General features: G+C 34.8%; 1 non-coding gene across 1 annotated transcript; it reads left to right on the forward strand.

Annotated features, from left to right (window-relative positions):
- The first annotated feature begins 1,172 nt into the window (after positions 1–1,172).
- On the forward strand, positions 1,173–1,287 carry LOC131181297 (U5 spliceosomal RNA). Its single transcript, XR_009149924.1, has one exon. It is a non-coding gene; the product is annotated as a U5 spliceosomal RNA (small nuclear RNA).
- The last annotated feature ends 11,275 nt before the right edge of the window (positions 1,288–12,562 follow it).

Here is a 12,562-nt window from a genome sequence, read left to right on the forward strand (position 1 = left end):
GAAAGTAAATTCCTGCCAACGGTATTCTACAAGTAACCTCTAGTTCTTCCCTACCTAAATTCTTTGAACTACCTTCCCTTCTTCCCCCTAATGCATATTGCCCTTCCAATGATTTCAGAGTTGCTTAGGTCTTAGTTGAATAGACCAGGTGCTTCCCAATATTCGAACGTGCCCTCCTGAAAGCAGCTTCTTTTTTGCTTCCTGCTCTGCATGATCTGTAATTTCCAGCTCTTCTGTTGTTTTCTGAATTATCATCAAGCAGGAATCTTCTCTGTGAGCTTCCTGCATAGGCTAGTGGTTCTCTGTCATCTTTGTCTCCAATGAACATGAATGCTATATGGAAGCATCTTGGTGGTGTTGATATTTTCTCTGCTAATCCAATACCTCTGTCTTGAACATGGGGCATTTCTAAGCATTTGTTCAATCCTGAACCATCAGGAAGTCACAAATTGGATTTGCAAATGATAATTTTGAACTTGCTAGTGGATTTCATGGACAAGTAAGGAAAATGAAGAATGATGAAGCATTGCTTGCTAAATTTGTCAACTTCTGGTTCACATACTAAAGCCCAGGATGATCCCCATCTAATGTTCCATCCGCATTCGGGTTCTTGTAAAATGACAAGATGATCAACAAGACCAACTACTCTGCTCAAAGGCAAAATGTCTCGGGTCATATTAGTGAAAGATGAAAGGGAAAACATTCTTTTGAAAGTGATGCCACCCCCATTTTCATTTGCAGAAGCTTGGATTGTCTCCGGGTGATCTGAATCTGATCTCTCATATCTGTTACTTCCTTATCAGTAATTGTTATTGTCTATTCCAGCAATCGATTGCACTATTTACTCTATAAGTTCAACCATATCAGGGGCATATAAACCAACTGATGTAGTTTTCCCGAGAGTCATTGATCCTGATGATTGGGTGCAACTTTGACTATCAGACGCATATAGCAGGCTACTAAGCTAGTCCACTGCTTTCCTCTGTTCTCTAGATTATTAAGGATTAGAAGATAAGGGCTTGGCTGTCTTTCTCTATCCAAAAACTGATTGCTGCATATTGCTTGTTAAATATAATGTAGAATGATGTTGCAATCCCACATCTTTTGAAAACTAATTCACATGACACCAAACTTCCTATATAGCTAGCAGCTATTGAAATGAGATTTTATGGAGCCATGTAGTAAGCATAAAGCGAACTATTCTTTCGCCTTTTACTAAAGAATACCATGTGCTTACTATTAATAATGGCTTACGTTTATTATCAACAACACTAGTATACTTTTATTTCATAAGCGGGATTACATAAATGCCAGGATCTGATAACACTTCATTGATTGAATCAAACTAAACAAATTTCAACTAATCTAAACCAAATCAGAATTAACTCAAATAAAAATATTCATTTGTTATGGGTTATAATTAACTGAATATATATATATATATATATATATATATATATATATATATATATATATATATATATATATATATAATCATTGTTCTTGTATAAATCCAAAGCACACACATTTTCACAATGTGAGATGCCGAAGCGTTAGACCACAGAGTTAGCCGGAACACTCACACACTGACTCCACATAACATACTTTTTGTTTTTTTCTCATCACTGAACCCAATGTATGTATGTTTCTCATCTCTCTAAATATAAATAAATATATATATATATATTAATAAAATATTAATAATCTTTTTTATTTATAAAAATAATCAATAATATATTATTAATAAAATTATAATTAATATATTAGTTAATAAAAATTTAATTTATAATAATTTCCAAATCATTAAATAATAATAAAAACAGAAAAAAGAATTATTAATAAAAAATAAGCGAAGTAGATGAAGTTAACAAAATTTTATTTGTTTGATTTGAATATTCAGTTACAATATATGTTTATACATTTTCAAAAAAGTAATTGAAATACTTCAATATATGGATTTCATGCCATTCCTCATTATAAAAATAAGAAGTTCTCTTGTTCCTATCTGTCACAACTTGAAGGAGCAATGATAAATTTAGCATGAACAATCCACGATAATTGTTTTTCCATAGCGACAGTTCACAATGGCAAGGATGAGCACTGAACATCTTCACCAGATAATTAAAGCTGCGCAAACTCTCTCCTCCTCTCTTCTTCATACATAGCACTAATCCCGCATCAAATAGTTATGAAAGTTGAGAAACGAACAGAACATATAAATAGGAAGTTAATGGCCAACTTGCTACATATTTACCTGGACGGAGTCAAAGGGTGATCAAGAAGACTCATGGCATAGGTAGGTGGCCTCCGTTGCACTAAGTGGAAGAGTCTACGTCATAATTTGGGGTAGTTGGCCTGTGTTCGTCCAGCCCCTATCAACTAGGGGTGAGCATTCAGTTCGAACCGAACCGAATCAAACCGAATTAAATTATAAAAACTGAATTTTAAATTTTAGAAACCAAACCGAACCGAAATGGGTGAAAAACCGAATCGAACCAAACAGTTCTATTTCAGTTCGATTCGATTTAAACCAATCAGTTTTGATTTTTTATTGATTTTTTAATTTAAACTTGATTTTCAAGTTACTTGGCCTAATTTTGACTTTGGTTTGAACCTAATAACCATTAAACAATAAAATTAAATAATTAATATATATAAAATTAAATATAATTCATAAATTTCTCATAAAAATGAATCAATTCAAAAATGGATTCGGTTCGATTTGAATATATAAATTACTATTCAGTTCAGTTCAGTTCTGTTTAATCGATTTTTTTTCTTTAAAATCGAACCGAACCGATTAAATTTTAAAACCGAACCGATTGAACCGAATTGACTCGGTTTGGTTCGATTTATCGATTTGAACCGAATTTTGCTCAGCCCTACTATCAACATTATTTCTAAAGTAATTTTTATGTGTTAGAGCTATAAGAGTTTCCTTAGTGACTCAAAAGTCAAAGATATTTTGTATGTTAACTTTAGTTAGTATAATGTTTGGTGTAAAGGAGTGATAATGGAGAACTTGTGGAGTAAATTCTGAAAAGTAATTCTGCAGTTGGTACGGCTCATGTACTACTTTTGTAATGTGTCTCCTATACAAGGAGCTTTATGTTAATGAAATTGTGTGAGTGCAGATGTTCTATTCCAGAAAACTTATATTTAGTTCTCTCATTTTTATGCTCTGAAATTTAACAAATGGTATCAGAGCTTGAATCTTAAGGGCTGTGAGGTTTAAGAAAAAAAAAAAGGAAGAAAAAAAAAATCTTGTGAGTTTGAGTGTTAAACACTAAGTGTGAGTGAAAATGTATGGTTTTTCTTCTATAACACCTCCTTATTTCAATGGAGACAACTATCCAGTTTGGGTAGTAAAGATGAGATCTTTTCTGAAAGTAATGAATTTATGGGAGTTTGTAGAATCAGATGCAGATCCACCTCCTCTTGGAAGTGATCCCACTTTGGCACAGATCAAGAAGTATGAGAAAGATAAAGCAAAGAAACATAAGGCTCTCACCTGTATCCATTCAGCCATGACAGATGCTACCTTTTTCCAGAATTATGCCCTATGAAACAGCAAAGGAAGCTTAGGATAAGTTGAAAGAAGAGTTTGAAGGGAGTGATAGAGTAAAATCAGTCAAACTCCTCACTTTAAAAAGAGAATTTGAGATGCTTAAAATGAAGGAGTCTAAATCTGTTAAAGATTACTTACAAAGTTGATGGATTTAGTTAATCCGATGAGACTTTATGATGAAGCGCTCACTGATCAAAAGGTAGTTGAGAAAATTATTATCAGTGTTCCAGATAAATTTGAAGCTAAAATAGCAGCTATTGAGGAGTCTTGTGACTTGAAAAAGCTCACCATAGCTGAATTGATTAGCAAGCTTCAGGCACAAGAGCAGAGAGCTTCAATAAGAGTTGAAGGTGTCACTGAAGGTGCTTTTCAAGCAAAAACTAATGGAAAGCAGCCCAATGTTGGATCTAAGGACAAGAAGAAAGCTTTTAATGATAAAGATGGGAAAGGAAAAGCTCTAGAGGGTTCCAGCTCTAAAGACACAAATAAGAGAGGGAAATTTCCACCATGTTTAGTATGCAAAAGGACAAACCACCTTGAAAGGGATTGTTGGTTTAAGGATAAAGGAAAAATACAGTGCAGATTTTGTAAGAAGCATGGTCATAAAGAGAAATTGTGCAGGCTTAAGCAGAATCAGTCACAACAACAAGCTTTCCAGCAAGCAAACTTTACTGAGGAGACTCAACAACATCATGATCACTTATTTGTGGCTTCACATGCTGCAAATGCATCTTCAAAGCAACTATGGTTGGTAGATAGTGGCTATACAAGTAATATGGCCAAAGATGCAGATCTTTTTACTATTCTTAATAGATCAATTAAAACAAAAGTGAAGCTTGGAAATGGAGCAATTGTGGAGGCTCAAAGCAAGGGTACTGTGGCTATTCAAACCAGGAAAGGTACGAAGCAAATTTCAGATGTTCTTTTTATTCCTATTTTGGATCAGAACTTGTTGAGCGTGGCTCAAATGTTAAACAAAGGCTATTCATTATCTTTTAGAGATAATTTTTGCATTATATATGATGCTAATGATGTTGAGATAGTAAGGATTAAAATGGTGGATAATAGTTTTCTTCTAAATTATGCCTCTGTTAATGATCATGCTTATGTTTCAAAAATTCATGAATTAGTGCTTTGGCATAAAAGATATGGACATTTCAATGTGAGATCTTTAAGGTTTATGCAGTCACATGGTATGGTTAGGGAAATGTTAGAAATACATGTTATTGATAGTCTTTGTGAAAGTTGTGAGTTGGGGAAGCAACACAGAAAGGCATTTCCTGTTAATCAAGCTTGGAGAGCTAAAAATAAATTAGAATTGGTTCACACTGATTTATGTGGACTAATGAGGACTGCATCCTTAAGCCAGAATTTGTATTTCTTGCTCTTCATAGATGATTTTACAAGAATGACTTGGGTCTATTTCTTAACCAACAAATCCCAAGTGTTCTCAATCTTCAAGAAATTCAAAAATTTGGTTGAAAACCAAAGTGGATGGAAGATCAAGAAACTAAGATCTGATAATGGGAAGGAGTACACTTCACATGAGTTTAATAAAATCTGTGAAGAGGCCAGAATCCATCATCAATTGACTGTAAGTTATACTCCTGAGCAAAATGGTGTTTCTGAGAGGAAGAACAGGACGGTTATGGAAATGGAAAGGTGTATGTTGATTGAAAATAGGCTTCCTTTAATGTTTTAGGCTGAAGCAGTGTATACGGCTGTGTATTTGTTAAATAGGCTTTCTACCAAATCAATTTCAGGCATGACTCCTATTGAAGCCTAGTTGGGTATCAAACCTTCTGCAAAGCATCTAAGAATATTTGGTTCTCTATGTTATGTTCATGTACCATCTGTAAATAGAGGGAAGTTGGATGATAAAGCAATAAAGGGCATTTTTCTTGGTTATGCTACACAAAGTAAAGGCTACAAGGTTTATAATCTTGAAACTAAGAAAATCATTGTGAGCAGAGATGTAGAAGTGGATGAATCCACTTATTGGAGTTGGGATAAATGGGAGCCTCAGAAGAAATTTGATATGGTACAGTCTGTGATAGATTTGAATGGGAATTCAGGTGCTAGTTTTAGTTCAAATGCCTAAAATTCAATTGAAGACTCTACACTTGATGTTGACTCCACAATAGATTCTTTAATTTTGAAAACTAAGTCTCTTGCTGAAGTATATGAGAGATATAATCTTGTAGTTTTTGATCCAACAAGTTATGAAGAAGCTTCCCAGTATGAAGAGTGGAAACAAGAAATGCAAGAAGAAATATAAATGATTGATAAAAATGACACATGGGAACTAACAAGTAAGCCTAAAGATAAAGATGTTATTGGAGTAAAGTAGGCGTATAGGACCAAGTTAAATCCTGATGGTTCTATTTACAAACACAAAGCTAGACTAGTGGTGAAAGGGTATGCACATATTGCAGGAGTAAATTATGGAGATACCTTCTCACCTGTGGCTAGGCATGACACTATCAAGTTTCTCGTTGCTATGGCAGCTCAATTGGGTTCGAAAGTGTATCATCTTGATGTAAAATCTGCATTTCTGAATGGTTTATTGCAGGAGCAGATTTATGTTCGACAACTAGAGGGCTTTGAAGTTTCTGGCAGTGAAGGCAAGGTCTACAGACTTAAAAAAGCACTTTATGGGTTGAAACAAGCCCCAAGGGCTTGATACAGCAGAATTGATTCACATTTAATCAAACAAGGGTTTCAAAAAAGTCTCAATGAAGCCACACTATATGTCAAATGGTGTGAAAATGGAAAGCAACTGCTAGTTTCTTTGTACATTGATGATCTGTTAGTGACTGACAATGATTCAGACATGTTACAGCAATTTAAAAAAGAAATGGAGTAGCAATTTGAAATGTCAAACTTGGGGTTGATGAAATACTTTCTCAGAATGGAAATATACTAATTCTCTACTGGTATTTTCATTTCTCAAAGAAGGTATGCTTTCGATGTCACTAAGAAATTTAAAATGGACCAAAGCAAATCTGTGGCTACTCCTTTGGTGCAAAATGTGAAATTAATAAGGAATGATGGTGAAAAAAAATGTGCTGCATCAGTTTACAGAAGTTTAGTAGGGAGTTTGTTGTATTTAACAACCACAAGGCCAAATTTGATGTTCTCAGCAAGTCTTTTGTCCAGATTCATGAATACTCCAAGCGAATCTCACCTTGGGGCAGCTAAGAGAGTCTTGAGATACTTAAAAGGCACAGCAGATTATGGAATATGGTTTTTTTTAAAAAAAAAAAGAAGCAAAGTTGGAAGGGTATTCTGATAGTGATTGGGCAGGCTGTGTAGATGATTCTAAAAGCACTTCAGGATATGTTTTCTCATTTGGATCAGGAGTGTTTTGTTGGAATTCAAGGAAGCAAGAGGTTGTGGCCCAATCCACTACTGAAGCTAAATACATTTCAGCTGCTACTGCTAAAAATCAAGCCATTTGGCTTCAAAAAATACTGAAGGATTTGGACAAGAACAAAGTGATCCTACTGTGTTACGGTGTGATAACAAATCAACTATTGCAATTGCAAGTAATCAAGTGCAACATGGTAGGACAAAGCATATTAATGTGAAGTTTCACTCCGTCAAAGAAGCTGAAAAGAACAATGAAATTAAGATGATGCATTGCAGATCTGAAGAACAGCTAGCAGACATTATGACTATTGACCCCGTGTAGCTCAAAATGAGCATTGATTTTGATAATAACAAAACTCAAATAGAATCTATCTAACTCAATTTTAAGTGATGTGTAGATTCTTTTTCTTATTCATGAAGAATCTTTGAGGTTGCATCAAAGGAGAAAGAGTACTAAAAGGCATCTCAAGATGAATCAAAGTTGAGAAAAGCTAAAACTTAAAGTAAATGTATGCAAGTCATAGAGTTAGAAATTAAGTTTTAGGACTTGTGGAAAAAGAATAGATGAAAGTTTTAGTCAAATGGAGCTCAAAATTAATTTTTCTTTCAATTACTTTATAAAATTTTCTCTCATCATGACTTTGGATATTGCTATTGGAATATATATATATATATATATATATTTTAAGGTCTAAATTAGATTTTTAAAGATTACAATTTGAAATAGACATCCGGTAAATTAGTTTGCTAAAATATTAGTTTGCTAATGTGTTTTCTAAAATATTAGTTTGCTAACTAGTTTACTACTGTCGCAAAAAATTTCATTAGTTTACTAAATGATCAGAGTTGCTCAACTTCACACAAAAAGACAAAATAACAGCTACTTTGCCTAGAACAGAGTGTATAACATTTCAAAAAGGTTTCAAACATTTTAAAATAATTTGGGACTATAAATACACCCTTTTTACTTCATTTTACATTTGATGAAAGCTTAAAATTGCACTCTAATCTTGATTTTTCATTTATTGCTTTCATTCAATAGCCTTAAAGTGTTTGAGCTACCATTGGCAAATAAACTCATCTCTTCTTTATAGTTTGATTTGTATTGAATGAGAGTGAGTGTTAAAACAATAAATTGCATTTAAGAGAGGTTATACAAGCATCTATTGAAGCTTGAGAGTGTGAGTGCTTGAGATAGCACTTGTCAATGGTTCAAGCTACCTTGGTAAAAGCTTAGTGTTGAAAAAATTGTAAAGGGCTTTTGGTCTCTTGCCTTTAAAAGAGCAAATAGTAGAGAGAAGACTCAAAGAGGGTTCTTTGAGAGAGTGGATGTAGGCTAGTTAAGCCGAACCACTATAAAAATCATTGTGTTTGATTTCTCTAACCTTAATCGCTTTACTTTTGTGGAATTCCATCTCTATGCATGATATTGAATGTTGATTGAATAAATTGAGTTGATATACTTGAAGATAGATTGAGTAGATTGAGAAATTAGTTGAATATTTTGTGATGCATGTTATGTCAAAAATTGCTATAAATATTGATTGAAGCTTGAATGGAAATTTAGGGACACATTATTGAAACACATATCACTTTCACTATATATAAAGGAGCACCTAGTTGAACAAAGCCACAATTTTTCATTAGGCTACAACCCCCCTCTTGGACTATTTTGGGACAACAATGACCAAGCCTCTACCAATAACAAGATTTGATATTCTCAGAGAAATACTTGGAGTCTCAAAGAAAACTCTTTAGGAGGAGTGTTAGAGCTGTAAGAGTTTCCTTAGAGACTCAAAAGTCAAAGATATTTTGTATGTTAACTTTAGTTAGTATAATGTTTGGTGTAAAGGAGTGATAATGCATAATTTATGGAGTAAATTCTGAAAAGTAATTTTGCAGTACGTATGGCTCATGTACTACTTTCGTAATGTGTCTCCTATACAAGGAGCTTTATGTTAATGAAAGTGTGTGAGTGTAGATGTTCTATTCCAGAAAACTTATGTTTAGTTCTCTCATTTTTATGCTCTGAAATTTAACATTATGTTATCTGCACATTGGATAAGCACCAGTGAATGATGATCACCAACTTTCAAGCTGCAACGGGAATGGAGCAAACACAGTTTATGTTCTCATTGCTGATTTGCATTTCTGTTCATTTTCATCAAGCAGGAATCTTCTCATTGCGAGCTTTATTCTTGGATGCTGCACAACGCGACCTGCATAGCCTCTGTTTCTCCAGTGAAGATGACTGCTACGTCAAAGGATCTTGGTGTTGATGATATTTTCTTTGCTAATCCAGTTGAATTCCTTCAAACGTGTAAGCAGATGGTTTGCATGCATTGCAGAAATAAGGTTCAAACTGGAAACAAGCAACTTAAGAAAGTTATTCAGGAGTAATCACTGTTATCCTGTGAATAATAAGAATTAAAAAAAAAAGAAAGAAAGAAAGAGAAAAGGGAAGAAAAGAAAGGACGCCTGCGTAGAAGATAATTGAGAAAGAAGGGAAGAAGAGAAAATCGAGAGAGAGTGAGAGAGAATTTGGGGATATGTGGGATATACTGATTTTGTGTATATGTGAAGAGTGTTGCAAGTTGAATATTTACAAACCTAGGGGTGAGCCTAAATCTAATTAATGTACGAATTTTCTTTACAAAAGAATATAAATTTTCTGTACAAATTTGTTTAGTCCAGTGATTGAGAATATATCCAATTATTAGATTCAGATTCGAGATTTTATTCTCCCATCCCCTTTTATATATACATATATATAAATAAAGTTCGATTACATTGAGAACGAACCTTATTTTCCTTTTGGGCCTGGTGATAGTGGCATCTTAAGCTTGGAGGATGAAAGCTCTGCTCGCAAAACGTTTCCAACATGGTGATGTATTGTTGCAGAAAGTGCCAAAGAGGTGAAGACTTCACAGCCTGTAGACAAATTTTACCTGGATGATTTTCTTAATTTGGTAAATTTTCAATTTTCCTGAGCATGGCATACTTTTATTTTGTAGCATGTTCTAGTATTTTTTTCTTTCATGAACCTTTGCTTGGTCATATTTATCTGCAGATCACACCGACAGGTCATAGTTGTGGTGTAAAATCATTGTCTTCTTTTCTTGATGCTAGAAGAGGTAAAGATTTGAGGCACGTGGAGGAGGTTCTTCCTGGCAATCGACCATCTCTCCCTACTTTCAAGGAAAATAAGGATTTCAAATTGAAGTATTTGAGTGGTCTAATCTGTAGTGAGAAAACATCTCTAATATGTGAGAGGGAAAATATGCAATGTCAAAATCAAGATAGAATTGATTTGACTGGCAAATCTGTTTTGGATGAAATCCCAAGCAAGGAGAAATTGATGGTACCATATACTGCAAAGAAGCGCAAAGGATATAACTCAAAGCATGAATTAAAGGGACAGATAGAAAGTACTCGGGTGCATACATCTAGTAGTTTGGTGATGAAACCAGAGAATCCACAACTTTCTGATGATGGAAGCAGGCAAAATACTCAAGTTGTTTCAGTATTGCCATGTAAAGATCATGGTATTGCACAGGACTCAAAGTCCCTTACTCAGAAAAACAAAGTTGTTCAGACAACTCTGGTACCTTGTAGTGATGAGGAAAAAAGAGTATCTGCATTTTCTGATTCAGGTGATATGTTTTAACAAATGAAGAATTTATAAATGTAGCATTATTTGGTTTGAAATTGTGAAGGAACTACTGGAATAAAAGATCACACTGCCCGCTTTCTAGCATAAACATAGGTCGCTCAATATTTGACCCACAAAACATATGAAATCGTACCATAGCTTATGGTTCTTAACATCGCTTTTATCATGATATGTTGCACAAGGCTGTGGTTGTTAGATTTATATCACTCCACTACTTCTTTTCAGATTTTAAATTATTGGTGTTTTTCTTCTGACTTCAGATATGCAGCTATACCTTTATTGGGTTGAATACCATATGAAAACCTCTCAAATATATATTTCTCAAACATATTATTGGAGTTTGTGTAACAATTACTTATTAAATGATTAAAAGTCATCTCCACAACATCCTTAGGTTTACTTGCTTTGTCAATATGTTTTTATGGAAGTGAATCTTCCCATCAGATCCTGTTTTTGAGTTGTCAGAACTATTTATGCTGATTTCTTTTCATTGTGTTATGTCTTGCAGTAAGATATCTCATTAAATTAGTTAAACACTTTAACTGATTGCATTAACAATTTCTCAACTTTGTGTTTGACTTTCTATAACAATGTCTCACAAATCAAAGAGAAACTTACAGCAGCAGAATATAAAGAATTTATGGGGTTTATGAAGGCACTAAAGTCCAAAGCAATGAAGATAGGCAGTGTTCTAGAATCTATTGTGATATTGTTTTCTGGACCAGATAGGCGTCCTCTTCTTAGAACATATGCAAGTGTTCCTTACCTTATACAGGGATTGCAAACGTATTTGTTCTAAGTTTTCTAGGCCTAGCTAGCTACTATAGGCGTTTTGTACACAATTTCTCTAGGATAGCAGCTCCCCTAACTAAGTTAACTCGGAAGAATGTTCCGTTCATTTGGACAGATGATTGTGAGGAAAGCTTCCAGAAGTTTAAGGAATGTCTAACTATAGCCCCTGTGTTGACATTACCAATGAGTGGTGAAGGATATACTGTGTACTGTGATGCCTTCAAAGTTGGTTTAGGGTGTGTTTTGATGTAGCATGGGAAAGTAGTGGCTTATGCTTTAAGGCAGCTAAAGAGGCATGAGCAGAACTATCCCACCCATGAGTTGGAAATGGAGGCTGTAGTCTTTGCATTAAAGATCTGGAGACACTACTTGTATGGTGAAGTGTGTGAGATATACACTGACCATAAGAGTTTCAAATACAGCTTCCAATAGAGGGATTTAAACTTGAGGCAGAGGAAATGGATTGAACTTCTGAAGGACTATGATTGTACCATTCAGTATCATCCTAGGAAGGCCAATGTAGAAGTAGATGCTCTGAGCAGAAAATCTTCTGGCAGCTTGGTGCATATATCAGCGGTGAGGAGACCGTCAATTCACAAAGTACACGAGTTGATAGATCAAGGTCTGATCTTGGACATTTTAGATGAGGCAGTATTATTGGCCCATTTTTCAGTAAGACCAGACCTACGAGATAGAATCAGAGTTTCTCAGCACAGGGACCCACAATTAATGAAGATTATAGAAAGAGTACAGCAAGCTGAAGGTTGTGAATTTGGATTTGCTAGTGATAACGCTCTTATGCAAAGTTCCGGGATATCTGTGCCTGACGTGGACAACCTCAGGAATGAGATCATGCAAGAGGCACACTGTACACCCTACAGTGTCCACCCAGGCTCCACCAAGATGTACCTTGATGTGAAGGATAACTACTGGTATAATGGCATGAAGAGGGACATAGTAGACTTTGTGTCCAAGTGCTTGACTTGTCAGAAGGTGAAGTTTGAACACCAGAGGCTGTCAGGGAAGCTGCAAGAGCTCTCTATCCCAAAATGGAAGTGGGAAATAATCACTATGGATTTTGTAACTGAGTTGCCTCGTACCACGCAGGGATATGATTCGATATGGGTAATTATAGATCGTCTGACTAAATCAGCTCA

Source organism: Hevea brasiliensis, chromosome 6 (assembly GCF_030052815.1).
Source record: "Hevea brasiliensis isolate MT/VB/25A 57/8 chromosome 6, ASM3005281v1, whole genome shotgun sequence".
NCBI classification, from domain to species: domain Eukaryota; kingdom Viridiplantae; phylum Streptophyta; class Magnoliopsida; order Malpighiales; family Euphorbiaceae; genus Hevea; species Hevea brasiliensis.